General features: G+C 33.9%; 1 protein-coding gene across 2 annotated transcripts in view; it reads left to right on the top strand.

Moving 5' to 3' along the window:
* Positions 1–608: 608 nt before the first annotated feature.
* LOC129232493 (carboxypeptidase D-like) overlaps positions 609–18,921 on the top strand; it is a 152,924-nt gene continuing 134,611 nt past the window's right edge. The window contains exon 1 of one of the 2 annotated variants that reach the window (XM_054866642.1): positions 609–713. The gene's annotated coding sequence lies outside the window, so the exon portion shown is untranslated. The remainder of the gene's footprint in view (positions 714–18,921) is intronic. The other variant, XM_054866649.1, reaches the window with a different exon arrangement.

Below are 18,921 nucleotides of genomic sequence, written 5' to 3'. Positions count from 1 at the left end.
TATATGAAACTTTTTTTTACAATTGTTTTGAGCTAAAAGGTAAAATATAGGATTGTGTGCGACTTGAAAAATCGACTTTCGTTTTTTTTTTTTTCTGGGAAGAGTTCAATAGAGATAGACCATGTTTAAATTAAAATACAATTAAAAAGAACAGAAATAAAAGTGAAAAGGTATTAAAAATTCCGATTCGTGTTGCAAAAAAGTTCTTTACTAACGAAAACTTAGTGACACGAAAAACTGTTAATATTTTTCTTTGCACTTTTTTCACGCGATTTCATTTTGATCAACTGAACTTTTCTAATGGGTAGATTCTCTTCCGGTGCAACCGCGAATCTATTGCATCATACCTGCGCATTCCTCTCACCTTACTCATCACGATCGCCAGGTAATGAGCAGTAAACGATACTCAGTGATTTTCGTCCTCTTGGAAAATAATAAAAAGAAAATCGTTTTACTCCTCCGCTTCACCGGAAAACCGAGACTCGTGACGTCAGCTTACCCGCATGCGTCACGGTGAAATGTGCGCATTGGCCCCGCCTCCTTGTTTGTACTGTGGAACGAACAGGTTTTCCTTCCATTCTTGCTCTTCGTGAAATCCTGTCAGATGAACGAAGCGGGATAGAGGAGAACCAGCTTGGCTTTTTCTGTGTAATCAATTCTTTCTGGTTTCGCGCCTTTTGGGGTTTTTTAAACTATTCCTGTTTCTGTCAAAGGTGAGTAAGCTTTGTATGTTTTTTATGCAATGCATTGATGGATATTGACCGTAATGAAATCGCTTTAAAGCATCCTAAAGTAAATCAATTTCAGATGTAAACCGGTATTTTCTCTCTGATGCTGCATTTAAAACGCACGAGATTTTTGTCAAGTCTGAGGAAAAAGTTTGTACTGAAATGCAGTAAATGTACAACGCTGGTGATGTAACGAATAATTAATTTACGTTTGACAATTTGTGACATGGAGGGATGAATGATTTTCTATCTCCTGCCGATGCAATATCTATACACGTGACCTAAGCTTTCGATTCATTCATAACTTCTAGTAGATTACGTCAGGAAACCTACAACACCGTGCGTACCATGGATATTTAAATCTCTAGTATGAATAATTTACCAAGGAATAGCAAGCATGGATATAAATATAAAAATATATACATTTGTGCGTTTGTTCATGATACTGATAAAGGTTAAAAAAGGCGTTTTTAGCAAATATTACAAAAATAATGAGAATTATTTAATGTCTAAGAGTTGTATGCTACAACCGATAGGTACTTAGAAGTACCTATCGTTTCTTCTTCTGTGATAGTGATACAGCTACACTGAAATATATTTTAGTATCCTGTGAGGGAGGGGGAGCAACTCCTTTTGTGAAGTGATCTGATAGAAAGTTCTGAGGTGGGCGAGTGGAAGTCCCCTAGCACAATAGAAAATAAAAACGTTTAGTGTTATTGATTTTAGACATTGAAAGGAATAGAAATTTTAAATTTTGGAAGAAAAAAAAGTGAATTTTTATCCGCTTTGGCATGTGTAGTAAAAATTATTTTTGTTGAAAATCTCATAGGTTTGTTTGCTGTTGTTGTTATTTATGCCACTTTGTTGACTCAAGCACCACTCGCGTAGAGAGTAATACGGGTTTAAGACGGATAAGAACAACTCCTGAGAAAGTGAGGCCCCCAAATGGGGAGCAGTCCGCCTTTGCCAGTTATTGGAGGCAGCGCCACCTCCACAATTCAAGTATAGTCCTGAAGAAAAGGCAAAGTCTCCGAAAAGTTTGCAACCAGAGGAACTTTCGGCAACTGACCGCATGACTTTCGAAATGGATTTAAAGAGCATGTACTCGTGGGTTCTTTGCGGCGTCGGGATCTAAACCCAGAACCAGCTGATTCCGAGTTCGATGCCTTATCCACTAGGCTACTCACGTCCCCCATATGTTTAATCATAGTCATAAAAGTTTGGCATACTTTCAAGCATTTTCTGGCGAGAACCTCGAAAATAATTTGCTATTCTTTCATTTATCAATCCTAGAGTTAATTTGTATGTGCTTATTTTTGTACATAAGGTAGAAGGTAATTTATTAGGCCTTTCTAGAATTTCTCTCCAAGTACGACATTAAAAAGCTTAAAACAATTTTCCTTTTGTTTCTCACGTAATAAAACGTTTGCATTATACAAAGTTTGTTATTATCTTTCCTATATCCGGCACTGGTTATATAAATAACAGACAAAAGAAACGCATAAAATATTTATCAATATTTAATTTTATAAGCAAATTGTCTTTAAGACTTCGATCCTTAATAAAAATTAAAAACATGACTAAAATTTTGGTTTTGATAAAGCAAATAATAATCAGTTGTGGAACCCCTGTTAAAGTTCCATGGAACGCCTAGTATTCGTCAGAACCCAGATTGAAGACTGAAGACCTCTGCCCTAAAGTAAACGAGAGCTTTTTTTATGATGGCTATGGAAATCAATTTTATTATTGGACCAGGAATCTGGAAAATCATTTCAGATCTCTGAATAACTTGTTTGTTTCATTCCTTTTGTGGCTCTAAGGGTCAATTTGATCGTGCTTGGGTTTCTCATTTCCCCCAAAATTCCTTTGCAGTTGCAGCCTAATAATTACGCCGCGCATTACGGCGGTTTAGGATTCAATAGGCATTATTATTCTAGCAGATAAGTTTCATGATAATTTAATGAAAACAAATAACTCTGAATTATGCCTTCAATAATAAAGTTCAGCTTTAGGCATGCGCACGAAAATTAACAGGGGTGTACCCCCATTTGATTAAAAAAAAAAAAAACATATTAAAAGATAAATAAAACGACAATAAGAATAATAATAGTAATAAAAGAAAGACAGATAGAGATAACAGGCAAATGAGAGAAAGAACTAAACTGTCAGACTTTTTGCGTTTTAGATTTACAAATAGTAACACATATCAGTTGACTTAAGAAATTCTTCTTTTGGATTTGTTCTTCAATATTTTAGGTATTCCATGTGATGTGGTCACTAGCAGTTTCTGCGTTAAATAAATGCTTTGGTTTCTCAAAAAATAAATATTTTCCGGTAGATAACCATTATATACTATTTTGCTTAATATGACTCTTAAAAATTAATTTACCGCATCAGGAAAAAACAATCGTTCTTGACTCCTGAAAGGTTGCCAACCCATGACCTTAGCAGGAGTTGTGATGAACAGTTTTAAAAGCTTTATTCTGCCCTTTTCATAAATATGTGCTGTGAAAATTTTTGTTTTGCTATATTTTCAAAATTTAAATGACACTGATAACCGTCTTAGAAAACTAAAATATTTCTTGACTTTCCAAAGGCGCAACAATTAATCAAAAAGGGTACGGAAATTAGTGAATTTGGAGTTTTGATCACTGTCGCTCCTGAAGAGCCTTAAATAGCTTTAAGAAATTTATTACAACAGTTTTTTAATTCACGGGTCTTCTACAAGAGATGTCTCCAGTTTTGAAATCGGTTATTTTCCTGATGTCTCCTTCCACCAGTCCATTACATACTCCATAACCATTATTTTTTTCAATTAATTAATTTTATTTATGTATTTTTTTTTACAAGTCATTAGGAAATGAATGATGCTTTCAATAACTTTAACGAACCAATTCTATAGTCAACATTTCGCATCTCTGGTAAGATAATTGCTGTAAATCAACTTATCTTATCAATCACCATGTCTTCTTTTCACCCATCCTCCTCATCTGGCCTAATATTTTTAACTCCGCGTCCGGCACAGAAATAGGGCACAGTGCCTTCTTGGGCCTCTCTGTTCCGTTTTTAGGGACTGTGCTGGCAAGCAGTGGGGGCACTCGCTGAAATCTCAACAGCGACAGACGGCGCATTGATATGTTTTCGTTTGCGCGTATGTAGCGTAGACTGGGGCACGTTTACGCATCAGTCGAGCTTCGGTCTAGCATGCAGAAAGAATAATCTGTTTTCTACCAAGTAGAGTAAATTTTGAGTTTTAACATTTTGAAGCTTATTGTGAATAAATAATACTTAAGAAAGAACAAATATATAAAAATTAGCAGAATTTTATCCTTTTTTGAGGAATGTATTTGTATGAACTGAAATGCTATTAAATTTTTTTTTCACATTCAAAATAAACCCAAACTTTGCGACGGGGCTAGTTTACGCGTTGACGTCTGAGCACCTTTACGCACGTTCTTACTGTGTCTTCTAAACGTGCCCTGACGCTTTTTTTCGCTCCAAACTGTCTCAAAACGTTTTAGCATTATAAGCTATTTAGTTTTGAAAATCACCATTTAATTTTTAATTGAGTTACAAATTCGTACCTTAAAGCTTACAATCATGTAGTGCTGTCTTCATGCTCGTTCGGCTTTTTCTTTATACACTATTCAGTCTGTAATAAATTTGCTATATTATAACGATGATAAGACATTATGTTCAAAACACTAACAGAACCACGTTAGGTGTCAAAATAAATATGCGTAAACGTGCCCCGTGTCCGGGGCAGGTTTCTGCAACCGACTTGGATTCAAAAGTGATTTTTTTTAACGGTTAAAAACACAAACTAAGCAAGAGCCGGATATACGAATTGATTCCATTAACTGCTTCATTACACCGCAATATCTAAAATTTCCTTAGTTAAAACATACAATTTCAAAAAATCATTGAAAAAAAAAAAAAAAAAAAACTCGTAAATGTGCCCCGTTCTACCCTACCAATCGGTCCTCTCAGAATACATAATATTATGGCAATCGTCGTCCTTTACTATTGGTAGAGAAGGATGTTCACAGCCAGAAATGTTACTTTTTTTTGTCAAGGTGTAAAAATACTTCTTGACATTGTGAAATACAGTGGAACACTGATTTGACGTTATCCGTTTCAAACGTTATTCCCCCCCCCCCCCCTTCCAAAAAATCTGCTGAATACGTTTTTTTGAAATCATGAAAATCATATATCCTCTACAGCGGTGCCTAAACTTTTCTGGTTCTTTTTCCCCCCCGAGATAAATTTGTTTCTTAGCTGTTGACTCTATTCTTTCTGCTCCACCTTGTTGTCTTTATTGTCAAAGCATAAAAAACTGAAGAAATTTTTTTATGGCAAACTAAAATGGCAACGGAACTAGTTTTCTTTTCGTTTTTTTCCCCGGAGCTAATAGATGAAAGAACATCCAACAAAAGTCAACTATTCTGGGATGTTTTTTCTTCCATCTGCATTGAAAAAGAGCACGGAACCCCGAAAAATGTGAATGCTATAATCTCCCCTTTTTGTATTTCATTTTATTAGAGTAGTTTACTTATTTGTTTATTTTTGGTGGTGGGAGGGGGGGGGGGAGGGAGAGAACAATAATGATGAAGAATGAAAACGAAAAAATAGATCTGCAATCCAAAGAATTTCCATCTATTATTTTGTAAAATATTATATATATATATATATATATATAGCAGTACCCGCACAGCGATGCCTGTGCTAAAAATTTAAAGAAAATCCGTTGAATTAAAGAAAAACAAATTACATCAAAATTACATTTGCAGTAGCTTTCAAATGTAAAACACTCCATAATTTATCGCCAAATTCGCCAAGCGACTCTCTAATTAAAAAGAAAATCAATTAACATACGCACAATGAATTTAAAATAAAGTAATAACAGTAAAATATTCATAAGCAACAAAGGCAACTTCCTCCAAAATGTTGAAAAAGAAAGTAATTGAAAAATTGTCTGGAAAATGGGCCTAGTGTTATAGCAATTTCTCGAAAGATAAGCCTTGAAAATTGACTCAATTAGAATCGCTTATATCTCCTGTTCTAATTAATTGAGAAAAATGGAACAAACATCAACTTGTTTGAGAAGGAAAGCCCTTTCCAATGATATATTATGTTTGGGGGTGGGGGGATTTTTTACCCACTAATTAGCCGAAAGCTTAAGCCGAATTTAGCTTAATTAGTTAATTAGAAAAAACTAATTCGAAGTATAGAATTTCTAGGTGCACGGGCCCGGGGTACGTTCGAATTTTTGTACCAAGTTTCAGGGCTGTAGGTGCTATGGGGTCTTCTGGCCATCGGGTACCTTCAAAGAAAGAAACAAAGGAACACCGTCACCTTTATATACTATATATATATATATATATATATATATATATATATATATATATATATATATATATATATATATATATATATATATCGGAAAATTTCGTGTGCTGTGGCTTGTTCACACATGATTTTGCGATGAAAAAAGGTATTTGAAAGATATTTTTTTCTGTTATTTCAAACAATCAATAAAATTAAATAAAGCGAAATAAAATAAATTAGTTTAAAAAAAAAACCTTCAAAGAAACTTTGATGGTTCAATTTAGAATGCGTTAAAAGCTGCATATTTAAAACAACGGACTCAGAGTCAAAAGTCGAAGGCTAACATTCCAGGAATCGGAGTCTGCCATTTTTTGTCCGGTTCCGCAACACTGCCAGGTGTAGGAGTCGTTCGACTCGGATTGATTTTGAAGTAAAGGAGTCGAATTCGAAGAATTTGAAATTCCAGGGGTTGGAGTCGGTGATTTTCCTTTCGACTGCGTAATACCAGATATACTTCAGCTGTATAAAGATAGGCACAATTCTGTTTTCAATAGTAAATCTTCTAATTTCTGAACTTCATGACAAAATTACTAAATTCGTCAGTGCTAAATTAAATTTCAAAGTACAAACTTATTTATGTTTTTACATCAGTTTACTCAAGCGTTGGACGTTAATCATATGTTGTTCTCTAGAAAAGTAGAAAATGTTGATGATTGAAAAATTTAAATTTTTAAAAATATCTGTAATAATTTATAGTTTGAATTTTGAATTCCATAGAAAGAATGAGGATATTCTAGATTAGAAATAATATTCACAATAAATGGGGTCGTTTCCAATATTTTAAAAGTTTTTTTTTTCTGAAAGAACATGCTTAAAAACATAGGATCTAACCATTTTTTAAATAATTTGTTTAAGTTAATATTTTTAAAAAATTACTTAAATCGGTGATCTTTCATTGGTTACATTTCTTACCGATGACATCACAAATGATAAAAAGCCATTCTGTGTTGCCATTCACAGAGCAAAATATTTATTTCACATCTTTACTCACTTGTATTGGCAACGATATGGTTGATAGCAAGCATAGAGCGCAATTTAAAAAAAAGACATTTAAAAAAAAATAATTAAAAAATAACTGTTGGGAATATGAAAGAATTTTCTGGGTCCATGTTATTTATTTATTTATTTATTTTTTCTTATTCTATCAATTTCAGTGACTAAAAGTACTACTTTTGACTGAAAGGAAACAACTCCATTTTTCTTATTTCACTCATAGTGAAAGAACTAGCTGTCAAGGTAGCCTCTCGGGGCATGTCGGATGCTGTATAGAGATAGTTATTGATTTTGGAATTAAAATTTTTTTTTTCTCTCTCTCTCCCTTCTTCTTCTTCTTCTTCTTCTTTTTTTTTTTTTTTTTTTTTTTTTTTTTGAGATGTGAATACAGGGTGAATCTGAAAACATGCGGCGAACTTTACTCGTCGTGGTGATAGAAAATAGCTATACAAGCAATATTTGTCTTGAAATGGAAATTGTTGAGAAGTCAGATGGTAGTTGTCCATTGTCTCACTTAAAGAATTAAGACCAGAATTAATTTGGAAAGCATTTCGTGAACAGTAATGTAATTGGTACATCATCTTAAAAGGAAATTGTTCAAAAAAGTGTCCGGGCAGTTTTAATGCAAGGTTCATAACTGTGGAATACGGACTGACCAGGTATTTCCCGAATGAACAAATTTGTGCAATAACATTCCAATTACATTACTAATTACATCCCTATCAGTGCTGTGGTTGAAAAAAAAAATGTTCGGGGAACTCACCTTGGGGTTTGGGGGACTCACTCAAACAAGAAGGTGGTTTGACACCATTTGCATTACACAGGGGAATAGTGATTTTGGTGCTGGGGTTTTTGGAAGTGATTTCGTATGAATTTGGTACCCTTTGTTCAAATATGACATCGGTTTTTGCTCAGAAGCTCAAATTTCTAAGATAAAACAAAATATAATCTAAACAAAATATAAAACAAAAATATACATAAAACGGGTTTAAGTTACATCTAACCCGTCAGTAATGTAATTGGTACATCATCCTAAAAGGAAATTGTTCAAAAGAGTGTTCGGGCAGTTTTAATGCAAGGTTCATAACTGTGGAATACGGACTGACCAGGTATTTCCCGAATGAACAAATTTGGGATGCCCAAAGCTATGCTATTGGGATGCTATTTTTAACAGCAAAAAAAAAAAAAAAAAAAAAAAGTAGGACGCCCCCTCTCTAACCACAGCACTGATCGCTATAAATAAAATGAGTATCTCCTCTCATTCTTGTATTAATTCTTTATTATCTTGTGAGGCAGGGGCGGACTGGATCCCGCAAGAGGGCGCCAACCTTGGCCTTCAAAGGGCGCAAAAAAAAGTGCAACAAGGAAAAAGAACGTGCAATTAAAAAAGGGTAGGTACAAAAAAAAAAAAAAAAAAAAAGAAGAAGCAAAAAGCGAAGAGAAGTCACACAAGTTTGTGAGCGCAAATAAATAAATAAATAAATAAAAAATAAGGAAGTTGTACCAAAAAATTAAAAAAAATAATTAATTAAAAAAATAATAAAAAAGGTGTTTAGGCTTGAGGGCGCATAGGCAGGAGGACGCATCGGCCCGCGAGTCGATGGACCGCCGGGCCAGTCCGCCCCTTCCGTGAGGCTTAATTATCTTATTCAGATACACTCTGCACAAAGTAAAAAAAATGCACCTTTATCGTTCATTCACCCGGGCTTGGACCATAGAAAATCCCAAATTTATTCTTTAATTTGGATTTCAATTTCAAAACGCAGAAAGTTTCATACGACGAAGGATGATTCCGTGTATCAGCATGCAGAGTGACGTGGTTCACAAAATAATTACTGAAGACGTAAGAAGATTAAGTGTTGACCTTGTGAAAAAACGGTTGAAAATAATACTTTAAATACACTCAAGAGCAACCTTGGAAAAGTGAGGAAAAAAAATCTGAAAGAGAAAATGAAAGAATTACATCTATAAATGCAAGGAAATTGGGCACATTAGGATTTTTATTCATATAGCCAATTGCGCAACGGTAATGTTTAGATTGAGAAAGTTCACGTCGTAGGAGCTCTCTCTGTGCGCTCTGTGTCGAAAATGAAAGTGAGGAAGGAGGGAAAGCAAATGCTAACTGTGCCGGCATTTGAAAGTTGAAGTTCATTTCACACTGAAAACGTGAGGTGTAGGAAGATATTCTAAGCAAAATGGCATCGCTCTTGATTTAGTCAAATAAGCAGAACTTACACAAATGACTTCAATTTTTTCCAGTCTTGAAAAGGCAGCAGTACCACACCACCGTATTGGAATCAGGCCGATACGAGAAGCAAAATGTTTGTCACTGTGGAGAAATAATAAGATAATAAAATCAACGTCAAAAACATTAAAAAAAGTTGGTTTTATCACTTTAGCACCAGTAGGGTTGATTATTTTCACCAACGACAATATAGAAAACGTGAAATTTACAGATTCTTCAGCTCGTTACCTGTGTTTTCTATAAAATATTCACGGAGATGATAACTGAAAATATGGTTCTAGGTTGTAGACTCAGCTAAACCAAGAGATCAGTTTGAATCCAGGAGCAACTTCAGCACAATGAATTGACTACACAAACGGTAGGAAAATTTGGTGAATATTGTAAAGAATATGACAATGTATTTGCCACATATTTACTGTTCAATATTCCAGAATTTTTTCCTCAAAGTTGTTCGTCCAGTATTTATGAATTTCCCCTTGTTTTTGCCTTTACTGAAATTCAAAAGACTTTTGATATGAATACTTCGCAGTGATAAGATAACATGGGTCCGTCGGAGTAGGAAGAATTTATTAGAGGTGAGCAAGAACATTTGCAACAAAGAAGCGTTACAGCTAAAGGAATTAGAAGATTATCGACATACATTAGTTTTCTCGTTGAATGTAGATGTGTCATAATAAAAAGTACTGCTTTTCGCTTTTTAGACAGCTGATTCCAAAAAGAATTTGTTTCAGAAAATAATGAATTGCTGCTAGATCAATTCCTAAACTTGTCGACAAAAGCATTCTTCATGCTTATTAGTGCAAATTAGCAAGCATCCATCTTCACAAAATAAACTACTAGATTATTTACAATGGCCTCGAATATCTGTGTGTGTGTGTGTGTATGTGTGTGTGTGAACATTCCTTTCTCCTTCCAATACTCCGCTATTGCAATTATCTTTGAACAAAGGTTGCTCCGTGTTGACGTGAGAAAAGTCTTTTTCTATGCTAATCAACGATTTCGCTGTCCTTCGGATTAGGAAGGCCGTCAAGCTATACGGTTTTGCCGAACGTCCAGTATCCGTTCTTTTATTCCTTCTTCACACGCTTTGTCAATTTATTTGCCGCTCTTGATAAATTTATTATACCAAAGGAACAGTGGCGCACACAAGGGAGCGGTCCAGGGGGTCCGGAGCCCTCCCAAAGGTCATACTCAAAGTCTCAGTTCTAATAAATGAAAAAAAAAAATTCCTCATGATAAAAGATTTTTAAAAATATTGTGCACTTTTCCTATAACGAATTGCCTATAACAAGCAGAATGGTGATTATAAATTGAATACACTAAAAAAACATGTTTTTAGTTTTGTAATTACAGATTACATCAAATGAGATTCTATGAACTTCTATAATCATATGGTGCTTCTGCAACGATGAATTTGATTTCTTGAATCCATTTTTTTAATTATGAGAAAAGTTAATGCGTATATTATTTTGCCTTCTGGTAATTTATTTAAATATATTGCATTCAGTAATGCTAATTATTTGTTCAATAGTTTATTTTTTACTGTATTTCGTTCTCGAGAATAAAAAAAATCGAGTCAATATGTTTGACGGCGCATTGGGATTATGATATGAGAATGAGGCTTTCGATTTTGGACCCTCCCCTTGCAAAATTCCTGTGTGCGCCACTGCAAAGGAACTTAATTATCCCTTGTCATTTAATTCAATGGTGCGACAAAGTCCCTTGGTGGAGCAATACAAGAACTCAGACAAAGATGGTAGGTAATTAGACGAGAGCAAACAACCATGTTCCAAAAGAATACGATGTAGTGCTATACCACGCACCATTTTAATGCCGTTTTATTGAGAATATTACTGAAATTAGTTTTCACGTTCAAAAGAAAAAAAAAGGTGATGTTTTCAATCACATGAAATTCTCAGCTCCATTATTTTTAATTGCACTCCGAAAAGGATTTGTTTGTTTCTCCGGTCACAAATTGTATCGCCAAATCGTTCCTCCAAAGTTTTTCAGAAATTATTATTATTTTTTTTTTTATGTTTGAACTTTATAAAGAAAAAAAGTGTTTCGTTTTAATTAATTAAGCACTAATTTTTCTAAACTTGTAAATAGTTTACCCTTCCATGAAACCATTTTATCATGCAAGCAGTTTGAACATCAAAATCATTTTTGTTATTGAAATCTACTACTATTGCTACTGCTTTTTTTTGCTTGGTGTTTTATGTCTCAAGAAACAAGGTCATGCTGCCTCAGATGGAATATAACAATGCACTTGTTTAAAAACTACGTTTGGTGGACTTAAAAGGATGTCTTATCTACATTTGCATATTGAACAGGAGAAAAACCTAGAAAATCTTAAGACGAATGCTAAATAATCTGACACAACCACCACCAGACCTCCCCGCTTCTCGAAGTTCCTAGACGAATGCGGTAGTTCTAAGACCACGTCAGACTTACGACCAGTTTTGAGTTCTACTTCTGCTTCCAAAAATTAAAATCAGCCTTTCGTCAAGCATTTTGTTTCTTGGTCTGAAATTGTCGTCATATATTTTATCAGCTGATATAGCATGATTTATTTAAGAAAATTTTTGCTTGATTCTGCGCAGCTATTCTTGCTTTGGGCCATATCAAATATGGGAAATCGAAAGCAGTATTTTCGGCTTATTTTACTGTTTTCCCATTGAAAAGATAAAAATGCTATTCTAGCAAAAAACAGTTATTCGATGGTGTATGGGAAGCCAGTGGCAAAGCTCATTTGTATATCGCTTCGTTTTGAGCTTCTATCAGAAAACACCACGATCAATTCTGAAGTACGGTCAGCAAATGGATGAATTGAGTGATTCACTTAAACAAAAAGGGACAGAATTGACCAGTAGAAAACATACTATGTTCCATCATGTTAGAACTCATAAAAGCTTGGTGATTCTCGAAACAGTTTTACAGCTTGAATGGAATATAATACTGTACCAGCCCCGTTTTCCAGATCCGACACCTTCGAATTATTACTTGTTCCGGTCTTTCAAACTGCAAAGTATTTACTTTAAATGAAGGCGTTAAAATGACTTGGATATTTCTTTTGCCAGCAAAGGAAAAGTCTTATGATAGAGGTATCATTCAACTTCCAGAAAGATAGCAAAAAGTATTGGACCAAAATGGATAACATACAATTTGATAAAATATTTATGCCTAAATTAATCATTTTTTATTCCCCCCTCCCCCCCCCCCCCCAAAAAAACTTTCCGAGTTGCCCAATACAATCTAAGGAATGTTTTTACATTGCATAAAAGTGTGAGGACAATATATGTCATGTATCGAGTTACCTCTCGACGTTCTGTTTTTTTTTTTTTTTTAATTTTTATCTTCTTACAGTTAGATAGTTAGAACTACCTAGTGGTAGCGTTTGAACAAATTCAATATGTTGTGTACGTAACTAATTCAGTCTTACTTCTTGGAATCACCAAAACTTTTGCTGTGTTTAGCTTTTTCCCCCCTCTCTTTTTAATTTTTCTAACTGTACTATTGACTTTGTAACCATGGGCTTTTTGTGATTTCTTGTCTTCGTTTTATTTTTGAAAAAGTTGCAAAACATACGAATGGTACTCTCAATATAGTATATAATTTTTATTTTCAATATAATCTGCTAATTTGTTTTGCGTAAGAACGCGTTTATTTTCATCAAATTTTCTACAAGAAGCAGTTTTATGAAGGAACTTTTTTGTAATAGCTTTACTATAAAAAAGAGGAGGGGGTACAGATTTTTTGTTTCCATTTGTTCTTTGAATGATGTAAAAAAAAAAAAAAAGACATTTGTTCTCTAATGCTATAAAAACAAGTGAAGAGGTTGGTAAGTGCTCTTGTCGTCCTAATCACACGATTTTATCAGAACAAGTCTCTCTTTTGTTTCTCTTTTGATGGATTCCGATGAAAAAAATAAGTTTGGATGAAACTTTTCTTTTAACCTCATTTAGGTTGATGTCGGAGTTTTTTCTTGTGTTTTCTTTCTTGTCTTTATAGAAATTATTATTAGATGAAATGCCATACAAGTACTAAACCCTTGTTCATATGAACTCTAAAAACTAAAAAATCAATAATTATTCTAAACTAATACATAAAGTAGTAGAAAAAAATGAAATAATAAACAAATGTGTACAGATCCTAACAAAAACCTCAATTTCTGATCATTATACGTTATTCGCCTCATTTATATGATTAAAGTATTAAATCATCGGATATACATATAATCAATGAAAGTAATTCCTTGAGCTCGGGTAGCTTTAATAGTTGAATATTCATTGGCGTTATCAGAACTTTCTATTACAAGCGCGAAGGGGAGTTTACAGCAGTGCTTACATATGTAGAGTCTACATATTTTAAGCAAAAAAAAGATCAGAAATGTCACTTAAAAACAAATTTCTTGGGGAAGCATTAACCTCCTTCCTCCCGGTTCTACCTCTGTAACAATCGTATATTTTATTTAAAGTATTATTTTGTGTCCTGTTTTCCGTCACAAGTAAAATTTAAAAAAATATTTTAATTAAAATGTTATGAAACATATTTGAATTTTATGAAAGTATCAAATCACGCATTTTCAAAGGGTAGGAAAATCCCTATTCTCTATAGCCTTTTTAAAGCAAACCCTTATGCAGTAATTTAAAAAATAATGTTGAAGCAATTAGTTTGAATTACTTTTAATAATTTTAGGTTTTAAAAATGTATCATATTATTCAAGATTGAAATTGTGCTACTACATAAATTGTCAAAGGAGAAAAATTTAAAAAGAATTAAGGTACCAAAAAATATTTAGGCAAAATCATTATTAGTTAATGTCTCCGCGAAATTATGGCTCTCTATTTGTAAAATAATTAATTAAACCGCATTTATAATGCTCATTACTTCATCAAAATTAGTATGAATGAAGAAATGATTCAATTTAAATTTCATTTTACCAGTGTACCCACTGTGAGCAATGAATGTATCAGTCAAGTAGACAAAATGTTGTTTTCTGCGGCTCAACTCCAATGTTCAACTATCTTATGGTAAGTAAGAGTTACTATGCAGCTCAGTGTTTGAGTACGTAGAAACAACAATGGATCACATCCACTTTTTAAAAAATCGCAAAGTTAAACTTACAGCTTGTCAATTTTGCAGGTAATTCAGTTAACCATTAGTCTCACGTTCTGTCCACAGAACACGATAAGTGTACTAAGACAATAAAGCAATCGTAAAAGATTTCGCCACTACAGGCATAATACGACTGAAGAAGGGAAGAAATTTTTCATTTAGATCATTTTCACGCACTGTTTTCACTTTTTATGTTGCAGTCATTTTGTATAAATTTACATGTAGAGTAAGTTTGAAGAAGATATCTTCAAACTTACTCTGTTCTGAACTTATGTTTGTTCTGAACTTATGTATCTCAACTATTATGGTAGAATTTAGATTTTTTCACTATTGCGTCATTTTTTTTTTTTCAAAAACAAGAGTTTAATGGGTTTTGACTTGATTTATTATTTGAGGTAGTGAGAAGCAAAGGAATGCAAGTGGCAAAATTAAAAATTTGGAGACAACCAGTGCAAATGGTAGGTGAAACCCTCCTCTGTCTTAGGGCAAGAGATAGTACTAGCAGGAACCGATTTACACATCTGGGTGCCCCGGGCACGGACAGATATGGTGCCCCCCCCCCCACACATACAAAAAATATGAAGGTAAGTATTGGATATTATTTTGATAGAAAGAAAACTTTGAAATATAGATTTCATACGAAAAAAGTTAATGATTAAGATGTTTCGCAAAGAAATCATTTAATATAAATCTAAAATAATTTCATGGTTTTCATGTTAGAAAATTTTTTACAGTCGCAGATGGAAAAACTATGATACAAATGGTAAAGATAAATTACAATGTGCTTTCTGCGCATCAACGATTTTTTATATATTTTCTCCTTTGTTTTCTTGTAGTAAATTCATCTATAATGTCCTCATAATCAAGTTTTAGGTCAAACTTCCTTCTATTGATAACAGAGCTAATAAAGATAATTTACCATCAGAAATGAGAGTACGCAAAGGACACTTAATTCTCTTCAATAGCGAAAATGATCGTTCTCCACAGCAATTGGCTAATATGCTTTCATTTAATAAAAGAAATTGTCAAATGACAAATTTTTTTTTGTTTCCTTTAGTTAGAGGCCCCGAACACCGGTCCCTAAAAAAAATTGATGACAGAAATTTGGTGCCCCCTTTCCTTTGGTGCCTTGGGCCCGGGCCCCGAATGCCCTGCCGTAAATCAGTCCCTGAGTACTAGTAGTCCTGGTAGGTGCTGCTGTATAGCATGATTTAGAAAAAAAATCAATGAAAGCCTATCTAGGATGTAATCTTTATATGCGTTTCACTCAAAACTTGAAAATGTCCACTTACATCCCTTTGCTTCTCACTGCCTCATTTGTAAACTGTGAAAGTATTACGCAAAACATAGTAATTCGATTAAACGAGAGGAGTTATTGTTCAGTCACCTTAGAGCAAATATAAAATTCGATTAAAAAAGGTGCTGAGGATAGATGTTATAGACATTTTCTAAGTCGCTTGGAAGGTGATTGAGAGTAGGTGACTGGGATTTTACATGGAAGTTTGTGTCGCTAGATTTGAGTCATTTAATCTTTTATTACATAAAGTCTAAAAAATGAGGTAACAGTGGGGAAAACCAATCCTTTTCTAAGATTTTTTCCCGTTAAGAGTAATGTTGGCTTTTATGTAAGCCATTGCATAGAGAAGAAATAAACTCTGTCTTTGTCGTTTCAATGAACAGAAAAATAAAAAGCTATCGCACAATTGACAGTGTAATTTCTTCTTCGGAAAAAGTAAGAGTACAATCAATTACTCCATCGCTGCACTTGTCTTATCCAAAGAATCCGTAAGTTCAAGCGATGCGAAACGGAAATACCGTTATATCCGGCAGCAGAGCGAACACCTTGTTCGCGCAAGGAATATATAAATGATAAGAATGCAGACGTAAATCATGAGGCGGCAGCGAATTCTACTGGTTTTTGTTCTTCCATCATGTAGGATTAGTTCCGGCAGAACTCATAACTATACTTTTCTGCGTGAAAAATGCAGAAAAAAGCTCTTGCAGTAGTTTTTCCCCCCCTTGCCTCCCGTTTAAAGAATAATAGTTTATTTCCGGTTAATACAGTCGATATGTTTTGAGAAAATCGAAAGCTTTTTATTCTCTACGGTAATCAATTCAAGAGCATTCTATTATTGAGGGCAAATGCTATTCCAGAATTGTCAATGAATGAAAAATGTTTTACGCATGAGGAAATGACTTTCACTTTTTTTCCGGCTAAAGACACAGACAATTAACCATAAGGATCAGGGGATATATATGTTCTCAAAGTTCAAAGTTTATTTTATAAATTATCGAATACAAGTAATTTATACAGCATATATTGATGCATCATATGCCTAATATTACGGTACCCAAAGTGTTAATAATGCGTGACTTTGTACCGTCTACGCCATAAAAAATAAAAATCAATAGACAACAATACAAAAATGAAATATTACATCCGAGTAATATCACACCCAAATCTGTCTAATAGAAATCATTTTCTTTCATTAAACACGAAATAAGGTTAATTTGTGTTTCAAGCCGTTCAAAGCAATGTTTTTTTTTTATAATACTTATTTAATGTATTAAACTCACGTACTCTCGGTTAGAGTTCATTTTTGATGCTAGCAGAGATTATGAAAGTTTACAGTAATCATTGTATGAAATCTCTTTGTTAAATGAAATAGACACCCATCCATATGCTCATGAAAAGCTTCTTGTTCTTTAATATTGAGGTTGTGGGATTACAAACCGAAATATATACATATATATTGTAACGGATCCGGTGCGACTTCCAACTTTCTTGAAATGACGACACAGTTCGTAAGAAAAACACAGGAGCTTTATTTACACTATGTACAGGAAAGATCGTTACAATTGCTAAATTAATCATCAGCACTTAAGTCACAACACCATAAACTCAACGGTTACACACGTATTTTCATCCAAATACGAAAAACAACACAGCGAAATGTCTCGCAATAAACAGAGCTAATACACTCTCAGTACAAATTCTCAATCGAGACTGACTTTTTACCATGCGTAACGACTTTTTATACACATCGAAAGAGACCTCTCAACTATTCCAGAAAATGCTACACCGTTCTACACTTTCTTATTTCTTTCCATTCACAAATTTTATCATTCAGAAATGAGAAGACCGTATACTTCAGCCAAATGTACGGGGCTGTATATTCATTACAAGAAACTATTTACAGGTTACGTTAGTACAATAATTTTAGATAAAAGTTAATTTAATAATGCGCCAAATTTAGCTAGATTACGACAAATTAATCACAAAAATAATTACTATTTACAGATTTTGTAACAATGTATATATATAACACATGTGAAAAAATGAGGCATTTTTTCACATGTGTTATATATTCACATGTGTTATTATGAGGCACGCAAATGGAAAATAATGGCTAGTTGAGAGAGCTAAAAGTACTCAGTTTTTTTTCTTTTCCCCCTCCAAAATGTGTTTGACATGCTGAAATTCTTTTTTTTTTTTTTTTGAAGAATCAAATAAAAGATTGCTTTTTTTACTCCCAAAATTTAAGAAATTCTTATTCCTTTTAAGAAAAAAAAAATAAAGAAAAATCTGTTTTGGATATTAACTTCTTGTAAAATCTTCCATCATCTTGGGGGGGGAGGGGGGGAGATCGATATTTTTAAAAGTTTTTCTATCGAAAAGTAAAACTCCACATACATAGTCCAAATTCAAAATTGTGACTCCAGTAGCGGCGGATTTACAGGTTTGGGGCCCCGTAGCAATGTATTTTCGGGACCACCCTATGCATATGCTCCAGAATTATATAAAATATTTATCAGATGCATTTTTTATTATCTTACGGGGAAATTGGTGAACACTCTACCGAATTTTTTTCGAAACAAAGTACATTCGTTCGGTAACCTACCAGATAATTACATGACAAGTGTTTAGGTAGGCTGCAACTTATTTTGTTTCCTTCCTTCCCACCAAACAAAAAATAAAATAAAAATTTCCGACAACATTTTTGCAACATTGTGTGTCCCCCTTACGATACTTCAATGCCTCCTTCAGGATGAGCACCTCACTCTTTGAAAACTATAAGGGTTTCATGTTTACTCAATATCTTCGAAGTATGGACAAGTAACACACCGGTGTGCAAAAATTAAGGACGAGACGGTTTTTTCAATATGACTTTGTACAAAAGCTTTCCAAATCAACACATTTAATACCGAAAGATCCCCAATACGTAAGGACATGTGTAATGTAAGCAACACTTACTAAAAGAGAAATCAGAGGGATAAAAAGAAGCTTTATTGAAAAAGTAGCATGGAGCGCAATGCGACTGAAGGCCGAAACATCCCTGTGATGGGTGTCCAGCAAGAAACATCCGGTCTTTAGTAGGGGATATGATCTCCCCCGACTGCTAGGCAGGTTTCACAGCGTCTGCCCATGCTGTGAATGAGGGTGTCAAT

The sequence above is a fragment of the Uloborus diversus genome, chromosome 1 (assembly GCF_026930045.1).
Source record: "Uloborus diversus isolate 005 chromosome 1, Udiv.v.3.1, whole genome shotgun sequence".
NCBI classification, from domain to species: Eukaryota; Metazoa; Arthropoda; class Arachnida; order Araneae; family Uloboridae; genus Uloborus; species Uloborus diversus.
Note: the sequence above shows the minus strand (reverse complement) of the source record. Positions and strands in the feature narration are given on the sequence as shown.